Below are 8,138 nucleotides of genomic sequence, written 5' to 3'. Positions count from 1 at the left end.
GCAATTCATTAAAAATTATTTTTCCTAAAGATGGAAATAAAAATGTCATTAGTATCTGTTCACAGGGATTAAAAGCAGTTTAGGGAGGCTGTGCAGGGAGCAACCAATCAGAGAGAGGCTGCATGAACAGCCAATCCAGGCCCAGCAGGCTCACATAAAAGGAAGCTGCAGGGCAAAGCAGGGTCAGTTGCTGCAGGAAGCCCAAGGAGAGAGGTTTGTGTTCCTAGCGGGCTACAGGAAGGTAGCACCTTGGACAAAGCAGTTGCTGGCAGGAACAATGGAACACAAGAGGGAGCACTTGGCTGGCTGCAGGTCCTGAGAAGAGGGCAAAGAAAGTGCTGGGACCATGGGGAAATGCCCCAGGGAATTTAAGGAGCACTGGTGGAGAAGTTAAAGTAGAGGCAGCTAGAGGCTTCTACCTACAGGACCCCTAGACTGAGACCCAGAGTAGTGGGTAGGCCTGGGTCCCCCTTACTCACCACGGGGAAGTGGCCGGACTATAGAACTGGGAGATACTTCTCCCCCAGAAGTGGGGAAAATATGGATGATGGCACGGCCGGAGGGCTGAGTCATGAAGGACGCTGCAGTTCCTGGACTGAGGGAGGTCTGCAAGCAGAGACAAAGGTGAGAAAGAGGACGTGCCAGCTAAGAGAGCTAATCCTCGAGACTACTGGCAGGAGGTGCTGCTCTAGTGAGTGAACACTGTCACGCTATGTTTTCGGGTTTCTTTTCTCTAAATACTGCAGCTTTTCCATCATAATTTACATGCTCAGCATACCCCATAAGTCCCACCTGCCATTGTTGTATAACGAACTGCAGCTGCATGTAGTACCTACAGATTTCATGGTTGTCAAAGAGAACAAACCTGAGACCTTCCATTCCAAAAGCACAAGCACCTACCTACCATTTGAGTTAAAAGAGTAGCTCTATTAGTTGCTAGATGTCAGGTTTTTATCATGGCTGGACCAGTCACTAGAGGAGAACATTGACCATATATGCAGTAAAGCTAGCGTAATGTAATTCCACATACAAAAGTCCCAATGAAGCAGAGCTCAAATAAAACCAAGCCATAAAAGTTCAGATCATTTTCTGTCTCTGTCCTTTCCTGAAGTTTGGGAGAGGGTGCTTAGATCCAGTGTTCTGCTTCCCCACTTTATAGGCCTAGAACCCAGCCTTGCTCTTCTTGAAGTAAATGTAGGTTCTGCCACAGACTTCAATGAAAACAAGATTAGGCTCATAAGAACCAGCTGAGTGTTTGAGAGTGCTCAGAGCTGGGACTCTGATTCAGGCCCAACTTAGTTTTGAAGTCATTGAGTGTGTGTTTATATGTGAATCAATGGCTTGGAATTATACAGCATATAAAAGAGAAGGAAGGCAGGGGAAAACCCTTTCAATGCCAGTTTCTATTCACTTATGAATTTTAATTATGAAAATCTCCACTTTTTCCAGAATCAACTTGCCACCAAAATCACATATCCTGCTATGGCACAGACACTTATGAAGACACAGATCCAAGAGAGGCTGTATTTCAAAAATCACATCAGGAGAGGTGAACAATGAGTTTCTGCAAAGTACAAAACATCTCCTGGGAAAAATCCCATGGAGAAGTGCAAAAATCAGGTAGGTGGCCATTACATCCCGGATTAAGAGATTTTGGTGAATTTCTAAGCGTGAAATGTTGCTTTCTATAGATTTCAGTGTAATGTATATTTTCTGTGGTGACTCAGGGGGATGTAAAAAATCACCATTTTTTACAGTCTCAATTTGCTGGGGTAACAACAGTCTTTGAAAATTTTCTTCAGCTGGAATGAGAGAAGGTGGTGAAGATAAGAGTAGAAATACTCATAACTTATAGAGAGATGTTCACACACGCATTTATTGTGGTGGAGGAGGAGAAGGGGTGTAGGAAAAGGAAGGTGCGGATGCAACTGATGGTGGAGGATTCAAGGACAAAGTCCAAAGTTAGAGGATACCTCATCTTGGATGAGGAGTGAGTGGGGCTTGCAAAGTAGGTGAAGATTTTCAGACATAAATGACAGACTAACACAACCCTTTAAAAGTCAATGTGAGTTAAGCACCTAACCAAAATGTGTGCCTTCAAACAATGTCCCCATAATAGTTAATGCACAGGATGTAGGGTATAGGATAGCATGCAGCCGGTTAGACTACAGCAATGTGGATACACCACAAGAGCACCCACAGACAGATGTATACTCATTCCTGAACCTGACCACACAACTAAACCCATGCTCCACTTACAGTAGAGCCACCAGGTGCTTGACTCGGGGCATGCATCTAAAGCCCAAGGGCAGTTAGATGTCCCATCTTGGGCCCTCATTTAATAAAGCACATAAACGTGCTTAAAGTTAAGAGTGTTCTAATGCCAAATTATGTCAATATTGCAGATGTTACATACAGTAAAGGAGTGTTCCTTTTCAGAAAAGGTTTTAAGAGAGTGGCTCCAGGATTTAAGATGTGTATAAAAATTCATCACATGCTTAAATTCTTTGCTGAATCAGGGCTTTGAGGGCAGACTTTCAAAGGTATTTAGTAGCGTTGATCCAAGAACTTTCAGCTGAAAAGTTTTCCATTGAAAAGTGCTATTTTGTCAACATCAGAACATTTTGGGTGAACTTGTCAATTTCAACTAAATTTTTTGATGGGGGGAGTCAAAACTTAATTTTGTCAGTGTAATTTCGTTTTTATTTTTATAGTGTTTCATTTTAATAAATATAATATATTAAAATTTTAATATACTATCAAAATGCAACATTTTGACATTACTGAAATATGTATATGGTCTCGAATCAAATTTTCTAGGTTTTTTTTTTTTTTGCTTCATGGGAAATCTCTAAATTTCAACTTTTGATTCCGATTCAGAACAAATGTAATTTTGATATGTTTGAACATTCCACAGGAAAGAAGTTCCAAAAGATAATTCCATTAGGTGCCTATCAAAAACACATAGGTAATAATTTTCATTGAAATCAATGGGAGTTAGGTGTCTATGCACTTCTGAAAACCCCACTAATTCCCAGTGATTTCAATTAGGGACCTATGTGTTGTTGAGTGGGTTTTTTGATAATCCCAATAGGTGCCTATCTGTATCTCAGGTACATAAATACCTTTAAAAATTTGGCCCTTGGTCCATAACCAAACATTTTGCACTCTTTCACAGATAACCAAAGCATTCCTAAAGGCTTGTCTACATTTACAGTACTGCAGCAGCGCAACTGCGGTGCTTAGTGAAGACACTACCTATCCCTACGGGAGACCTTCTCCCATCAGCGTAGGTACTCCACCCCCATGAAAAGCGGGAGCTGTGTCGACAGGAGAAGTCCTCCCATCAACATAGCACTCTCTATGCCAAGAGTTCAGTGATATAACTGCATCACTCAGGGATATGGATTTTCCTCATCCTGGAGCGATGTAGTTATACCAACATACGTTTGTAGTGTAGCCTCTGTATCAGGATCCCAGCCTTCATTCCAGGGTTGAGAATGTAAGCTTTTCATGGGGAGAGGACTGTAGGTTTTTTTCTTATGTTTTTGTACAGTGCCTGGCACAAAGGAGTCCTGCGCCATGATTGTGGGGCCCCTATGTGTTATTGCAATATATATAATTCTAATAATAAACCTGCAAAGTTTATATCTGTAGATGAGCAAAAGAAAACTGCAGATGTCTTAGCCCTGCCTTATGTGGCTATAGAAATGCTGACATAGTCATAAAATGAAAAAGAGGGTATTTCAAAGCAGTATTTAAAAACACCTGAAAATTGTTCCGACTCACTGATCTGAAAGGGGCACCTGTGTAATTCCAGGGGGGAGGGGCTGCCATTTTAATAATAACTGCAACAGGAAACACAGTTTGATGCGGCTTGATAATGTCTATCAGGACAGAAAGATAGGAGCCTGCTGTTCTATGAGCGTTCAGAAGTGTAGCCTGCTGTTCACAGCTGGTGTCTCCAAAGAGTATGGGCCTGTCCTGACAGACATCCTCCAGATGGCAATATGGTGGCTTCATGTTTAATTATTAGATAGTCACCATTTTTAATGGGGAAGAACCATTTTAAGAAGTGATTTATTCATTCAGGCAAGTCTTATTCCCCTGCACTTTTCCTTTAACAAAACTATGCCAGGCAGGCACAACAGCAGACTATCCAACCTTCACCCCAGTGGGGAAGCACAGACATTTCAGTGAGCAAAGCAAGCCTCCTTCTGACACCATATAAAAGTATAAAACAATGGAACCAAGAGGGATAATAGGGCCATTGCCACTTGCCATAACAAAATGGACCTCTACACATAAATGGGCAGCCAAATTCATCTGATGCTCAGCTGCATTAGAGCTAGAGATGGGGTGATTTTAGATTCACGGGAATCTGTTCTGTTCCCCTGCTCAGCTCTGGCTCCACACTGAAATCCTACTCTCCTCCTATTTCCAGAATAGGGAACCCCAAATGGCTGTTTTGTTTTTTTAAATCATGAGTCAAGATTTCAAACTCTCAGTGTGGCTTAAGAATCATGATTTTTTTTAAATCATAGAAAGAATCCAAAATTTATTTGTCTTGCGGTTTTTTAAGCCTTCAGAGGGCACTTGAGTGCTATTTTGCATTCTGTTCTCCAACTATAAGGGCTAGAAACTTACCATGATTTTTAATGAAAGCTGAGATTCTCCAATATTCAGAAAATTCCAGCAACTGGGGCCTTAAGAAAGACAGCATTTATTGTGAGACTTGCAGTGTCTATTTTAGGTACTTGTATTTGAGCACCTAAAATATCTTTAATGTGTTTGTCTTCTCAAAACCCCTGTGAGGCAGGGAAGTATTATTTATCCTCTTTTTTATCTTTATTTTTTTTTATTTTTAAACAGATGGAGAACTGAGGCAAAGAGAAGCTAAGCCCAAGATCCACAAAGGTACATAGGTGCCTAAACGACAGGTGTAAGTGCCTAAATCCCATTTTTAGGCACCACAGCGATCCACCCAATTCCTGCCCAGATGCCACCTTGGTCAGCACCTAAGATTTTACAGTCAGTTTCCTAGGTGTCTGTGTTCCTGCCTCTGGGCGTGTTCCCTGCTAGCTCTCTCTAGGCATCTGGGTGCATAATCTCCCACTTGAGCTTTCGAGCGAACCATGAGCTGGGGGAAGACAGGCACTCACCCACCTAATTCACATGCAGGACCTCAGCCAGTAGGTGTGCTCAGAAGCCGCCGAACACCACACAAAGTAGCCGGGGCAGGGAGGATCTCCCTTATAAGCTGTAGCTCAGTGGGTAGGGCATTCACACAGGAGGTGGGAGACCCTCCGTTTAAGTCCCCCGCTCTGCCCAAGGGATTTGAACAGGGATCTGCCACTTCAAGTGAATGCCCTAACCACTGGGCTATAGGATATTCTGATGTGGGGCTCCCTCAGTCTCCCCTATTGAAACTGTTCCAATTTAAATATTTATGGGGCCAGAGTTAGAATGACTCTGTAGCCCAGTAGTTAGGGCACTCACTGCTAGACAGCAAATCCCAACTCAGCTCCTTTTCCCTCATCAGGCAGAGGGGGGACTTGAACCAGTGGTCTCGCATGTCTGGGTGAATGTTCTAACTCCTGGGCTAAAGGTTATAAGAGCAACTTCTTGGTTGCTTTGTGTAGACTTAGGTGGCCACTGAGCATGCTTCCCAGCTTGTGCCTGTCTTGTGCGCTGGGCAGAGGAGTACCTATCATCCCCCCCGGTTCATGGATCACTAGCAGATATAGGCACCTATTTTAGAGAGAGGGGCAGGGCTTAGCACAGACCCCTTTTGTTAGCATCTCCCATTGGCTAAACTAGGTGGCTCCCTACCTAGCATGCTGGCTTTTGTGGATCACATTACAAGGTGCCTCTCTCTCCCTATTCATTGTATAGGGAACTTTGGTGCCTAACTCAGTCTTTCTGGGTCACAGTGGTGATCCTGTGTTTCTTTTAAGCATCTAAAAGTTAGGCACTGTGATGCTCAGCATCACAATACCTAAGTCCATTTGTGAATCTGGGCCTTGGTGACATGCCCAAGGTCACACAGGAAGGCTGTGTCAGAGCAGGAACATGAACGGCTATGGATCTGGCTCCTACACTGCTGCCCGGACTACTGACTGGACCATACTCCCTCCATTAAAATAGCAAAAGCTGGCAACATGCTTCTACAACTACAAGTGAAATTGTTTTTTCAAATGCAAAGCCCAGTTTTCCTGGAGCAAATCTACTTATGATATTGTGCGGTAAAGCAGCATCTCCATAGCAAAAGGATATAAAATCCACTCTTCTCTTTGGGAAGGACAGCTCTAGTTCACACCTGGGGTTCTGTGGGAATCCTGCTGGCAGAGGCTCCCCAGGCAGGGGTGAAAGTAACTTAAAGGAGTTACTGGTACGCTGGAGTCCTGAGCAGGGGGTGTGGCCTCAACCAGAAGAGGTGGGGCCTTTAAATACCTGGGCCCTTTTAATCACCTCCGGAGCTACCAGCTGCAGAGGCGGCTGGGAGCCCTGGGGTGATTTAAAGGGCCCAGGGCTGCAGCCACCACTACCGCAGCGGAGCTAGGGCCCTTTAAATCATGGATGGAGCCCTGCCGCCACTGCTCCGGCAGCAGGGCTCGGGTGGTGCTTTAAAGGACCTGGGGCTCCCCGCAGCAGCCAGAGCCCTGAGCCCTTTAAATCACCACCGGAGCCCTGCCGCCTCTACCCCAGTGCTCTGGCAGCAGTGCTCTGGAGCTGATTTAAAGGACCCTGGGCTCCAGCTGCTGCAGGGATCCCTGGGCCCTTTAAATTGCCAGCTTGGGGAAGCCGGTCTGGTATGGTGTACTGGCTCTTGCCGGTATGCCGTACCAACTTACTTTCACCTCTGTCCCCAGGACAAGTGATGAATCGATGCAGCTTCTAGCTAGCTTGGGCCCACTTTTTCCTGGGATGTTACTCCCCAGTTTGTGGGCTGTGCCAGTGGGGTACCCACCCACCCACAGAGCTGGCAAGAAGGGGCTGCATGCATTTTCACCCTCCTCACTCCTGATAGATTTATTGGATTTTTTTAAAAAAGACTTTCAGTTTCAGGGCTATTATTCCAGTACCTTCCATTGGCCTTAAATTCCCTTTTTCCCCCTCGGAAACATACATTGTGGGTAGTGAACTGACAGCTACCTGAGGATTCACAAACATAACAATCCAAACTTTTTTTTTTTTACAAGCATGAAGTTTTTACATTGCTAAATTACTGGTCCTACTCTTATTTATTTTATATTATATATATATATATATATATATATATATATATATATATATATATATATATAAATAAAAATATTCCTTCTGGTTGTAAGATATTATATTTGTATTGCCTGCTTACTGTAGCTTTCATCAGATCTAATCTTTGGCCAGAATGATCATTGGGAGCTGCCTTACACTTTCCACCTCTTCATTCTCCCCAGGGCCAACTGGTTGACTTCTCCATTCTCTTCAGTGATACACAAATGCATGGCTTTTCACAGCATCTGCTGCAAGAATAATTGATTTAATTGAACTTGATTTATTATTTATTGCATCTAGCTTACAAGTCCTGAATCATTCCCATGTGAAGGTGAGGACTCCTGAAATTCAGTCTGAAATGATTGCATAATATGATAAGCACCTCAGTTCAACTTGTGTGAGAGACCCTAATTAGAGACCAATAAAAGGAATTTACTGATGCAAAATTGTAAGTATTTTAGTTAAGATAAATGCCAGAGTGGTTTCATCAAGGAAAAAAAATGTCCTTAGATGCAAACAACTGGGGACTTTGACTCGTCACCCAGTAACTGTCTAAACACAACTTTTGTGCTGTAAGCTTTCTGAACAGTGACTGCCTCCTGCTTCTGTGGAAAAATAATGGTTCTCTGAGATGCTAGGGTTTGGGGTTTTTTTCTAACTTGCTAATAGTCCAAATTAATGATGAGACCACATCCATCAGATTCAGGATGCAGTAGATGCACAATCAGCTAAAAAGTCATGCTGGGTTTATAGGATTTCACAATCCACAGTGGTGAGGTACAATAGGGTAGAGGGAGACTCACTGAACCTCAATGAAGGAGTTAACTCCAGCTCAGTTTTCCCCTTGCCTTCCAGAGATGCTCAGGAGAAGTTTTCTA

At 43.5% G+C, this 8,138-nt stretch overlaps 1 long non-coding RNA gene across 2 annotated transcripts; it reads left to right on the top strand.

Moving 5' to 3' along the window:
* Window positions 1-201: 201 nt before the first annotated feature.
* LOC122460305 lies at window positions 202-7,636 on the top strand. 2 transcript variants are annotated; one of them, XR_006281548.1, is made up of 4 exons: window positions 202-691; window positions 1,450-1,620; window positions 4,873-4,917; window positions 7,443-7,636. It is a non-coding gene; the product is annotated as an uncharacterized LOC122460305 (long non-coding RNA). The 2 variants fall into 2 exon arrangements; XR_006281547.1 differs by lacking the exon at window positions 7,443-7,636 and having other exon boundaries at window positions 4,873-5,394.
* Window positions 7,637-8,138: the final 502 nt, after the last annotated feature.

The sequence above is a fragment of the Dermochelys coriacea genome, chromosome 5, assembly GCF_009764565.3.
Source record: "Dermochelys coriacea isolate rDerCor1 chromosome 5, rDerCor1.pri.v4, whole genome shotgun sequence".
NCBI classification, from domain to species: Eukaryota; Metazoa; Chordata; order Testudines; family Dermochelyidae; genus Dermochelys; species Dermochelys coriacea.
The sequence above is the reverse complement of the archived record's forward strand: the minus strand, read 5'-3'. Positions and strand labels throughout refer to the sequence as shown.